Genomic DNA, 12357 nt, shown 5'->3' with positions numbered 1-12357 from the left:
ATTGTTAACGATGTTTCATCCAAGAGGGCATCAGTACTCGCTCGATTGCCTAATTGTAGTCTACTTGTAAGAACAACCATGAAACAAAAGGTCATAGATTAAAAATATTGGTGGATTATAATCTCTTAAATTCCTTCTCTTATAAATTCTCAATAGTTTAGTTTAATTTAGTTTAGTTTAGTTTAGTATTAGAATCTATAATCTCTACAATCATAGTTTTTAATCCCTTAAACCTCCTTTCCAATCCTGTCCTTCATATAACATTCACTTAAAAGTGGAACGATACCCTACTCATTCTTTACTTATTTTGGGATAATTAGGTTTTGATACGCTTCTGTTTTGTTCAACTACCATACACCATCTACATACACAAAAAAAAGCTGGTCATCTATGTGTAAACACAATAATCAATAAACTAAACAAGTGCTTAAATCAATATTCCTACTCTCAATTCATTATACGATATAGAGAGTCAGGATTCGTTCCACTCTTAATCTATCTAGACTTAAACGAATTCAATTAATCAAACACAAGGAAACAATGGTGAGAACAATGAGAGTAGTGTTGTGATTTATTTAAACTAAAACTAATTATAAATTAAACTAATTTAACTAAGCAATTAAAAGGTGAATTTAATGAATTGAAAGAATATAGATGAAGGATTAATCCATCTATGTGAAGCTATGATTATTCTAAATAGTTTCTCATATTTTAATCTTAACCTTTATTAATCTACACAAGGTAAAACAACAAAATCGATATATCCACAATTTATTATTGATCCCTAACCAATCCTAGCATTCTCTTTAGTAAGATATGATTAGCATAAGAGAAATTCTCCTCCACAAATCTCTTTGTGGAGTTTCCTTTCTCTAGTTCAACTTCTATAATCTCTATCTCTAGACAACTATAGAACTTGAACTTGAAGCACATAAGACAATAAGAAAACTAAAGAAGAACAATCATAACCTTCACATAGACTTCATAAAACTCCTCTAATGGAGTTTTTAGCCTAGTTTCATTGAGTTCATTAACAATAAACAATAATAATAAGACATAATTAAATTAAACTAAACTTGATTAAAATAGCTTGAATTGAATTGAATTGAATTAAGTAAAGCTTTTATTGAAAGGTTCTAATGGAGGCTACAAACTAAATCTAAACTAAAACTTGAAATATAAACTAATTCTTGATTCTAAAAACTAAATCTTGTTCTAAACACTAATTTGATGCTAATTAACTAGATCTAAAACTAACTATTCGATCTAGACTAAGTAAAGCTAATTAAAAACTAAGTAACTTAAGAGCTAAGCTTTTGTCTCTTGATATGGAGGAGACAAGATCCACAAATTTGTGTATGGGCTGAGGAGCTATGTTTTGGGTCGGAAAATCGAGCCCAAAACCTCATTACTTCAGTCTACAAAGGGGTTTTCAGTTAGAAATGACTTTAACAGCCTTTTCGTCTACTTCTGTTCCTCTGATTGGGTCAAGGCTTGGACCAGTAGAAAGCACTTTTCGAGCTGGTCTTTTTGATGTAAGGTAAGCCCAATTCTGAGGTCTGAGTCCAATGATACGACCTTCGGAAGTTTAGCTGACTTTTGTGCCCTATTTCTGTTCGCGTTGACTTTGACTTTTCAGCTTTGACCGGGATTTAAAAAGACTTTTTCTCCTTGAATATTGGTTTTTAATCATAGAACTTCTTAACAACCAACCTTTGCTTCTTTATCTCACAAAAGGGACGCATTTCTGCACTTATTCGACTCTAATGCCTGAAATACATAAGAACACAATAACAGTACTAACTCTTACTTATTAATAACATAATTGGTCTAAAAGTAATATTGTTAAGGGGTTAAAACTACAATTTTGGGCTCTTATCATGGCGCAAGTGACCTATGATTGGTTGCTGTTAGTAGTGATGCTAGGAGAGTTGTGACATTGTTGTAATAGGGAAACCAAAAATGAGAATGGAGAAGAGAGTAGAGGCTAGGAGAATCGAGTTAGAGAATGTTATCAATACTTTACCCAGAGTTATATATATATATACTTAACCTACCCATGTAAAGAGCAAATAAGGGGCGCACGCCTTCATACTTCAAATACTTCAACACTCCCCCTCAAACTGTAATTACGTCAAATTATGCATATTACAGCTTGGATGACAGAAATAAATATAAGAATACTGCTCTCCCTTTCGCATAGAGCTGTCTTTAGTTGAAGAATTCGAACAACTGTTGAGATGTTTTGGAAAATGAAACTAGTGGTTTAGGCAATGGCCTAACCTGAATACTGAAGTTGTACCACAGTCACAAACGGTGACCATAACACATGTTTAGTGGCGCACTGCTTGGTTGCTGCTCACTCCATTTGTTGTTATGGCTGTCACAATACAAATTGCAAACAATAACACTGATTTAATGTGCGCTTCTTGGCTGCTACTATCAATATCATTGTTGAAATCAACAAAATAATATTCTGGGTACTCCTGAATACTGAAACATGAGTGCAGTTTAAGTGTGGATGCTATCTGAATACTGGAAAGTGCAATTTAGGCTTGACTGCTACCTAGAAACATGAGTGCAGTTTAGGCATGACTGCTACCTGAATACTGATAAGTGCAGTTTAGGCTGGACCGCTACTTGGAAACATGAGTGCAGTTTAGGCCCTGAATACTGATGAGTGCAGTTTAGGCTTGACTGCTACCTGGAAACATGAGTCCAATTTAGGCGTGACTGCTACCTGAATACTGATGAGTGCAGTTTAGGCTGGACTGCTACATGGATATTGATAAGTGCAGTTTAGGCTTAACTGCTACTTGAAAGATGAATACTGAATAGTGGGGATGTCATTGCTCATATTGTTGAGATGCAAAGGGGGCGCACGCCCTTGGATATGCCTTGTATGAGGGGAACACACCCTCATGAAGTGAGTACTCCAAGACATGATAGAATATGAAGATATGAGTACTCTTCCACATATGTCTCCATATTGTCCTTGCCTCATATACTACTTAATGTCCTCATATCTCCATATTATCCCCCTCAATAAGTTGTAATATACAAGGCGGAGTTGGAACACACAAAGGCTTGTATATTCCGACTTGAACTTGAAATAGAGGAAACCAAATACATACTAATGCAATAAATAGACTAACCATCCCCAAACTGATCGATACAACCAACCAATACCCACTTAAAAAAGAGAGGCAAAGACGTATTTATATGACCAAAGATCAACCAATGCCCACGTCAAAGAACAATATTGTATTCAACAATAGCCATATTCTCATAACTTATAAGAATTAACAAACACCGAAAAACAAAGCAAGAGATACTAAGAGGAAGTGGAAAACTACCATAAAGCATAGTTGGGTATTCTAACAAACATTCAGATGCGGAAACATACATAAACAAGTCGAGGAAATCTTGAGCTTTTCAGCCAAAGAGCTTCCAAATAGAGTCAATCAAGAGAAAGGGAAGATCATATCAGCAAATCAGCGGTGAACAGTACCGTGAACAATAACTGTGAATAGTGCTGTAAACAGTGGAGGTGAAAAGTACCTGTGATAGTATTATGAATAGTACTATAAACAGTACAGTGAATAGTTCAGTGAACAGTAAACCCAAGAGCATAAAAAGAATAGAATGAGATCTGCTCGCTGGAAAAAAAAAATCTCTAACTCAAAGAAACAATACCACCAAAGAGCTTCAAAAAAAAGTTCATCCAGAGAAATAGATGACTAGATCAACAAACACCAGCGGAAATATGCTATTTCATATAGATGGGCGTGCGCCTATGATTGAGGGAAAAAGTATTGGCGCGTGCCTATGAATCGAGACATAAGAAGTTCAAACTTTGTTGGTCTCTTCTTATGAGAAAGATTGAAACTTGAATACTGAAAACTGAAAAATAATTGATTTTTTTTTTCTTATATACTGATTTTTGGGGATACCTCTCATAGCATACCATGAAACTTAGATTTGAACCTGATGCTCCAATACCATGTTAGTGGTGATGCTAGCAGAGCTGTGACATTGTTGTAATAGGGAAACCAAGAATGAAAATGGAGAAGAGTAGAGGCTAGGAGAATAGGGTTAGAGAATGTTATCATACTCTACCCAGAGATTTCATATATATACTTAACCTATCTTGGGTATTAAATTAGCCCAATACATGAGAATAGAAAAGACTAGATACGGTTCAGTTCGGCATACCAAATTGATAGTCCACACTTATAGAAATGTGGGACTTTACATATGTCAACTATATATAGGGGGCGCACACCCTCATGTAAGGAGCAAATAAGGGGCACACACACTCATACTTCAAATACTTCAACAGTAGCTTCCATGGCCTTGGAGGTAATTTTAATATATTTGACCACCATGAACAAGGTTATTCGGAGAAAGGTGAAGATAACGGGTAACAACTGCAGCTCCATTATGGAGAGACGAGGAGATTCAGATTCCTGTGATAGATGAGAGATATTGTAGGTTGATACTAATACATGTCAATTGTCATGGACTTTTAATATCTCTACACGTATCTTCATATTAAGAGATTATGAGTACTACTTCTACTTACACAATCCTATGGGAGAGATCCCTGTGGTACCATAAGCATCGAAAAAAGTAATTTTTTATAATTAGAAAATAAAGTTAACTTATATACCAGTTATGTAATTATCCTAAACCCGGCCATTATTTGTCAAATGTTTTTTGTCTTACATAATGCAAATGGGTGATCATGGCTCAAATTTTATATGTCCATTGTCCCTTGCATTGGAGAATATTAATATCTGATGAGCATTATGCACATGAGACGCAATCTCAAATTTGTGTTGATAGTTATGCATCAGGACGAACAATCAAGCAGGGTAAGCACTGGGCATTCTCTTACAGTCTTACACTAGTTTTTGGACCCAGGCATACGCCTGGACCCTATTCTAATATTTAACTTTTTTTAAAATTATTTTTTACTCATTTTTTTGAATAAATTTAATGTTTATGTTATGACTTCATGAGTACAATATATATAGCATTCGGTTTTTAGTAACAAATTTCACTTATTTGTCTATAGAAATAAGTATTTAAACAAATAATATAATAATTAAAATATTTGGTGTAAACAACAAACTAATAATTGAAATATTTGTAATAAATTTCTTTGGTGTGGACCTGACATGGAGAAAGGCATGCACCATGCGAGCAAGCAAAGAACTGCCTTGAAAAAGCAGGAAGGAGGACTCAGAATCATTGATCTCAGACTGTGGAACCAAGCCGCATACTGTGGGCTAGTTTTCAAACTAGTGGCGAAAGATAACTCCTTGTGGGCAGATTGGACTTGGAAACACCACATTAAGGATAAATTCTTTTGGAAGATGAAGGCTCCAACCAGTGGCGGAGCCAGGGGGGGCCAAGGGTACGCCCTGGCTCACCCTCAATTTTCCGGAAAAAAAAATATACTATCAGTCGAACCAAAAAAAAAAAAAACAAACAAACAAACAAACAAACAAAATAAAAGGGGAAAAAAAACACCATAAACCCAAACAAACCTCAGGCGCTCCACTTCTCCTACTTAACTCCCTTCTCAATTATTCTACTAAAAAGTTTCTACTTTTCTTGACTTCTTGTGGAGTAACTAGGTAAGACTCACATTATTTGGTTTCTTGTCTTCTTTTTGATCTTTTTGTACTGATTCATATACCATATTATTTAATGGCAACTCTTACTTAATTTCTTGTTGTGAATTTACTAAATACTTTGGTTGTAAAGGGCAATTTGTCATTGTCTATTTTAGGTCTATTTCGGTTGTATTTAGGAGTTTTTGGGAGTCAATGTGTTCTAGTGTTAATTATGGTTGTCATGTGACTTAATTTTAACCGAGAGACCGAGGTGTGTTTAATTAAATGGTGGAGTTTATTTTTTTTTTAGTCAATAGAGGCATGTTAGGGACTTAGGGATGAGTTTTTTATGCGATGCAAGATCCCAAAGATATTGGTGTTCCTTATGAAGATTGAAGATGTTCCAACCCATGCTAGGGTGTTGGAAAATAATGACCGTAAATAGGTCCTTATGTGGTATGTGGATATGATGACTTTTGGTCAAAGATTGTGGAAATGGACTCGTTATTCGTTAGTGAAGCCGGTAAACTCCATTATGTGATCTTGGTTAATAGGGACGTTTGGTGGAAAGGTGTTCAAGAAGGAATTTGCGTGATCTTGTTCTACTAGCGTTTTCATTATATATTTGTTGGTGGGTTTTAAAATGTTAAAATGCTCCTATTGAGATCTTTTACTCTCAACAATACTCCAGCCTCAAGGCAAAGGGTTGCATACCTTAGCAGCTCACTTCAATATTTCTCGTTGTCTAGTTGTCTCTTTGCTTTCAGCTCTTGCCCTCTTCTCTGGACATTACATTTTAGAGACTCTTGATCCAATGTTCCTATTGTATCATTTTATAAGATATTTGATGTTCGAAATATAGTTATTTTGTGGTTAGGTTAAGTTTGAATTATTAGTTAAAAGAAATTAATTATTTTTTTGTATGTTTGGTTGTTTGGGTGGCTCACCCTCACTCAAATTCCTAGCTCCGCCACTGGCTCCAACAGACTCTTCACGGGTATGGCGTAACATCTTAAAGGCTAGAGACACTGCAAGAAAGTTTATTAAAAACATCATTTCTAATGGTTGTAAAACTTGGGTTTGGTACGACCCATGGTGCTCTAGCATTCTTCTTATAGACATCCCAGATGCAAGAACTCAATTCCATCAATTACCACTAGATGCCAAGGTCGACTCGCTTATTACAAATGGTTGCTGGAATGACAAAGTCTTAAACTTACCTGAAGCGGAAGTAAAAAAGATGATCCTGGATACAGTCAATCACTCTTTTCTGCCTGAAGATATAGTAATTTGGACACCTAGCCCCTCCTAGCCCCTCGGGTGTCTACTCTTCTAAGTCTGCCTATGAAGCTTTAAGAATTCCTAGAGAAAAAGTTATTTGGTATAATATGGTTTGGGGAAAATTTGTTATGCCAAAGCACTCTTTTATATCATGGCAACTATTTGCCAACACTCTTCCGACTCAAGACCGACTAATTAAGAAGAAAGTGCTCCAAACGTCAGCTTGTTGCCTATGTAACGGTTCAAGGGAGAACTCCAAGCACCTTTTCTTCGATTGTCAGTACAGTAAAGCATTATGGAAGAATGTTAAAAATCAGATTGGTCTTAGTGGCGAGGTGATGAACTCAAACAGTGAATGGCATAGAATTATGAGACTATGTGGAGCTAGTAATACAATTTCAGAAATCTATAAGGTCTTTGCTCGTGCGACAATCAATTTTATATGGACAGAGAGAAACAATAGAAGATTTAAGAAGATCACCAAACCGTGGCAAGTTGTCTGCACCAACTTAATGAATGATATGAAGGTCTTCTTATAGGGACAACTAGCTAAAGTTAAGATTACAGCTGATGCCAGACCGCTTTTGGAAGTACTTGGTATCACGACAAACTATAAGCAACAGGTACCTATCTATTGTATATGGGAGAAGCCAGATGATGAGACAGCAAAGCTAAATGCAGATGGATCAATGACAGATCATGGGACTAGTACTGGTGGAATCATTCGAAACAGTGAAGGAGAGGTCTTACTGGCTTACACAGGTGCGGGAGGAGAGAGATCAGTCCTATATCAGGAAATGAGGGCAATTTTGATGGGACTTAAAGGATGTGAACAGATAGAGAAGAGAAAAATCTTAGTAGCTTCTGACTCAAAGAGAGTTATACAAATTTTACTGAACAAAGAAGAAGTACCATGGAACTGTTTGAACATCAAAGTTGCTATAGTTGATGTAGTTGGTAGATTAGATTAAGTAGAATTTATTCATGTCTTCAGAGAATGCAATAGGGCTACAGACTTCTTGGCAGCCCAAGAGAGTGTGCAACGTTGTAACTATTTTGTACCCCTCCTCGTAGCTACGCTACATCTCATTGCGGAGGAGGACAAATCTGGACAAGTATATGTGAGATTTTAATGAAACAGTGGGGACTGTAACCCCAAATTCTATTAAAAAAAGAAATAATTGAAATATTTTATTGTGGTTTTTCTGCTGATTGTATGTAGTGATCTCAATTTATACATACCCATGCTTCAAATAGATTTTATTTCTACATAACTATTTGATATCCTTTTTTATTTTAGAAATTCTAATTTGAGTTGAAAAATACATTGTTGAGCACACTTTAACTATTTTACTATGTTTGTCCACGAATTAATGGGCCCATTTGTATATGTTTTTTTTTAATTGTCAAAGACCATGTATTTGTCATTAGGCTAAAAAGCAAGCCCAATCATTTATGAATAGTATACCACGTGTCTCCTAGTAACACATATTATGTTGACAGTTATTATGTTCAGTTGACTAAGAGAAATGTTGTGTTTTTGTTTTCACCAGCTAAGCGACCTCTCCAAGCTAGAAAACCTTCCCTCATTTGTTGTGACATTCGCTCTCTAATTTGTTTAACAAAGCTCATAACTAAATAAAGAAAGCCCACAAATCAAAATTTCTAATTAGCGGAAAATAACACTGATGCCATATATTACTCTCAATACACCTTCCTCAACCCTCCCACTGATGATAGAACATCCATCGGTAGCTCATAAATTAGCTCATACTTGACTTCCTTCTTGAAACTGCCTAAACTGGATCAATAGAATATCACACATGCGCCATTACCATGCCTCATGTTACAGTTCTAAGCGTAAGGAACTGAATTAGTATTAAAATAGAAAAGAACCGGTAAATTCGCTCATCCTGGCTTCAAATCCCAGCTTGAGTTGCCATGGGAACCTTCCACTCAGCTATTTTTCCTAACTGAATGAGTTAGCATGGAGTATGATACAGAGAGAGAGGTCGAACAACTATCCTAAATTTCCATCTTCATTACTGAATTGATTATGAGCATTCTTCCATTTTCATTGTTCTTTGGATTAATTTTTGCACTAATCCTTTTGTAGAGGTGTTTATATTCAAAACCTTTATTTTTATGTAGGCCATTAGTTGCAGTCCTTATCATATGAATTTTTATCTAAATGTAAGTGTATTAATCCTCTCTTTTCCGCACCACTCTGTCTAGCCGTATTCCCCGCGTTGTTTTCTGTATGGCTATGTATTCTTTGCTTTGACTTCCTGTTATATTTTCTTTGTGCTTTTGTTGAGATATCTTCGATGTACATTCAATAGGCTTGAGTTGCATGAAGAAATGTAACCCAGGTAGAGAGGATAGATGCATTTATGATAATGGAGAGGATATAGATGAGAGGATATATGCATTTCAGATATTGGAAAGGAGATAATAATGAAATTCTTAAAGTGTAGCAGACTAATCTATCTGATCTATTGATTTGTGTATGTTTGTTGTGTTTTTTAGCTGATCTTTGTACTTATGTTGAAATGAAGTAAGCCATTACACAATTGAAACTATTATAAAGGAACGAAGTTACTTTTAAAGATAGATTAAAAAATAAAATTTTGTAACAAAAATAAACTATTAAAATTCAAAAAATATAGAGACCATATTGTCAAAGACCACTACGTGAAATGCTAGTTGCTCAAACCTGTATCAGACATCACCTTCCTAGAGTTATAGATAGATGGTTTCCTATTCGTTGTCGCTAATGTCGATTATTTCGTTATCTGCAATAACTGTCCTAAGTTCTCTGTTTTCTTGTCCAACCTGCATGATGTCGTTGTGTAGATCTTGATTCATTTCAAAGTATTTTTTATTAGCTTCTCTAAGGTCACTAATTTCTTTTGCAACTTCCTCGTTCATCTGTCAGAGTTGTTTGATTTATTTCCTGGCTTTTTCAAGTTCGGTACGTGTGTGGCTGAGTTCTCCGAAGTTGTAATCTCTCACTTCAAATTGGTACACATTATGGATTTATGGAGAAATGTGATAGCCTTCTGTGCTGCTTTGTTCTCTGGTTCAATTTTTGTTGCTTCTAGAGTACCACAGAAGGATACCAGAGTGTCTTGTTCTTCATATTTATTGTCATATTCTTTTGTATCCTCTTTAAGAATTTCTTTTAGTACGTTTTGGCATGTCCATAGTAACAGTAGAACCTTTTAATGTGCTGTTGTAAATTGCTGATGTGTAGATTCCATTTCTTATAAGCACCACCTCCAATATTGTTTTTCTTGATATCGGTATCACCCTTTCGTATTCCATTTTTGCTGTATATGAAATTGAATATTGGATCAGTATATAATTAATCTATAAGCATATAGTATGACCTGCAAAATGAATAATAATTGAAAAACTAAATATTTTTTGTGATTAAATGTACATAAAAGTTGTACTTCTTTTAATTGTTAGCAGCATGCATTAAGTTGCAAACGTTGTGCTGTAGATTTGTCACGCTTTATCAACCTGATGCATGTGTAGAGCTAAAGAGAATATTCTAATTTTTACTAAATATTCTTAAATTTTAGCTAGAGTTAAATATTTGGATTTATTGTATTAAGATCTTCGCATGGAAATAAATGTGTATGTTGAATAGAATTAGATCGTATGGAATTATCCCGTAGTATACATGTGTGATGTATTTATTTACGTATATAGATACTACCATTTAAAATAATATAAGTTGTTGTAATAAATCATATTATAATAATCAATTCATGATGTTATATGTATGTAAGTATATAATAAAATATAAGTAGACGTGCATGTAATTTGAAAGTTGAGGAAAGAAAATTGTTTGCTGAATAGAAGAAGAACGCCTCATCAAATTCTTTGGTTTCGTCAAGATTTTTTGAATATCTCTAGAGTGAATCTCTATTTATATAGGATGGTATTTGATGATATTAGAAGTTCTTATATGTCTTGAATTTGGAAATAGTTATTTTAGAAATACGTTTGTATTGGAATTCCTTTTTTATTTTAAGAAGTTATTGCTTTTTCAATATGAGTTTGTTTAGGGGCAGTCATAAATATTAGATACGAATGTGGACTTTTATCCAAGAAGCTTTTGGTGTACATGCGTGAACTGCTTGGTTTTAAAAAGAAACTAAGACTTTTAAGTGTTGCCATAAATGTCAAAAATATTAGATACGTATGTGAACTTTCCTTTCTTGTATCCAAGAAGTTTTTGGTGCACATGCGTGAACGGCTTGGTTTTAAAAAGAAACTAAGATTTAGGCCAACAAGATGTAGTGAGTCAGAAGGTTCTAAGTAGCATGAACGTTTATTTGGGGAAAACTCTGGATTTGGTGAAAGAGGATGAGGTGACAAAACTGCTGCTAGCTAAACTGGGAATAGGGGTTACATTCAAGAATAGAAAGGAGAAATGGATCAAATGGAGAAAGCTAGAATAGTAGTATTAAACTCTGATGGGTCGGTACAAAGTGGAAAGGCCAGTTATGGTGGAGCAATAAGGGACTGTAATGGGGATGCAATACTGGCATTCAATTACTAGATTGTCAGTCTTGTACCAGAAGTTACGTGGGGTGTAGAAACGACTAGAAGGCGCGGCAGATATGAACATCAGAAGAATTCAAGTGCAATTGGATTCGTTGTGGGGGATCCAAATTTTGAGTAAGAATGAAGAGGCACCATGGCACTGCAGGAATCTAGTTGCACATATTCAAGCTGAGATTTTGAAGTTTGAACTAGTAACATTTAAGCATGTCTTTAGGGAGGGAAATCAAGTAGCCGATTATCTTTCCAAAATGAGTAGGCAAGTTTGTAATGTAACTTTGTACTTTATTTCACCGTTGGATAAAAAACTTCATGAATTGATCATGGAGGATAAAGAAGGAAAGATGTATCTGAGAATTTCATAAATAAAAGGTTGGGGAGTCCTGAACCCCTAGTTATTTAAAAAAAAAAAAAAAAAAAAAAAAAAAAAAAAAGAAAAAAAGAAACTAAGAGTTTTAAGTGTTGTCATAATTTCAAAATTTATATATCAGTAAAATTCATTCAAGAAAAGTCCTTCTTCAATGGCTTATGTAAGAAGATGTCAAACTTAAACTTATTTGTACAGAGGAATTGTTTTGTATTGTACATCTATAAAATCACCACCAAATTTGAATGAAAATGATTTCATCATTCGTAGTTTAGTGTCCTCACAGCCTCATAATACAACTATAATATAAATGTTCATATTAAAATTGCTATATGGCATAACATCAATTAATTAGTGGTGTGAGAAACTGAAAAGTAGTTATCAATATATTATAAGTTTCATTTTAATATTTATATTGAAACTACCATAAAAGTTGTAATGGAGTATCAATATATATTGCAAGTAAATCTACCAATTAAAGAACATAAACATCAATTAAATATCTAT

General features: G+C 34.6%; 1 long non-coding RNA gene across 1 annotated transcript; it reads right to left on the bottom strand.

Annotated features, from left to right (window-relative positions):
- Positions 1–4082: 4082 nt before the first annotated feature.
- On the bottom strand, positions 4083–5389 carry LOC147476293 (uncharacterized). Its single transcript, XR_015209264.1, has 2 exons — positions 5179–5389; positions 4083–4469 (listed from the first exon to the last, which is right to left on the bottom strand). It is a non-coding gene; the product is annotated as an uncharacterized LOC147476293 (long non-coding RNA).
- Between the last annotated feature and the right edge of the window lie 6968 nt (positions 5390–12357).

This window comes from Coptis chinensis, chromosome 9, assembly GCF_015680905.1.
Source record: "Coptis chinensis isolate HL-2020 chromosome 9, ASM1568090v1, whole genome shotgun sequence".
Taxonomy (NCBI): Eukaryota; Viridiplantae; Streptophyta; class Magnoliopsida; order Ranunculales; family Ranunculaceae; genus Coptis; species Coptis chinensis.
Note: the sequence above shows the minus strand (reverse complement) of the source record. Positions and strands in the feature narration are given on the sequence as shown.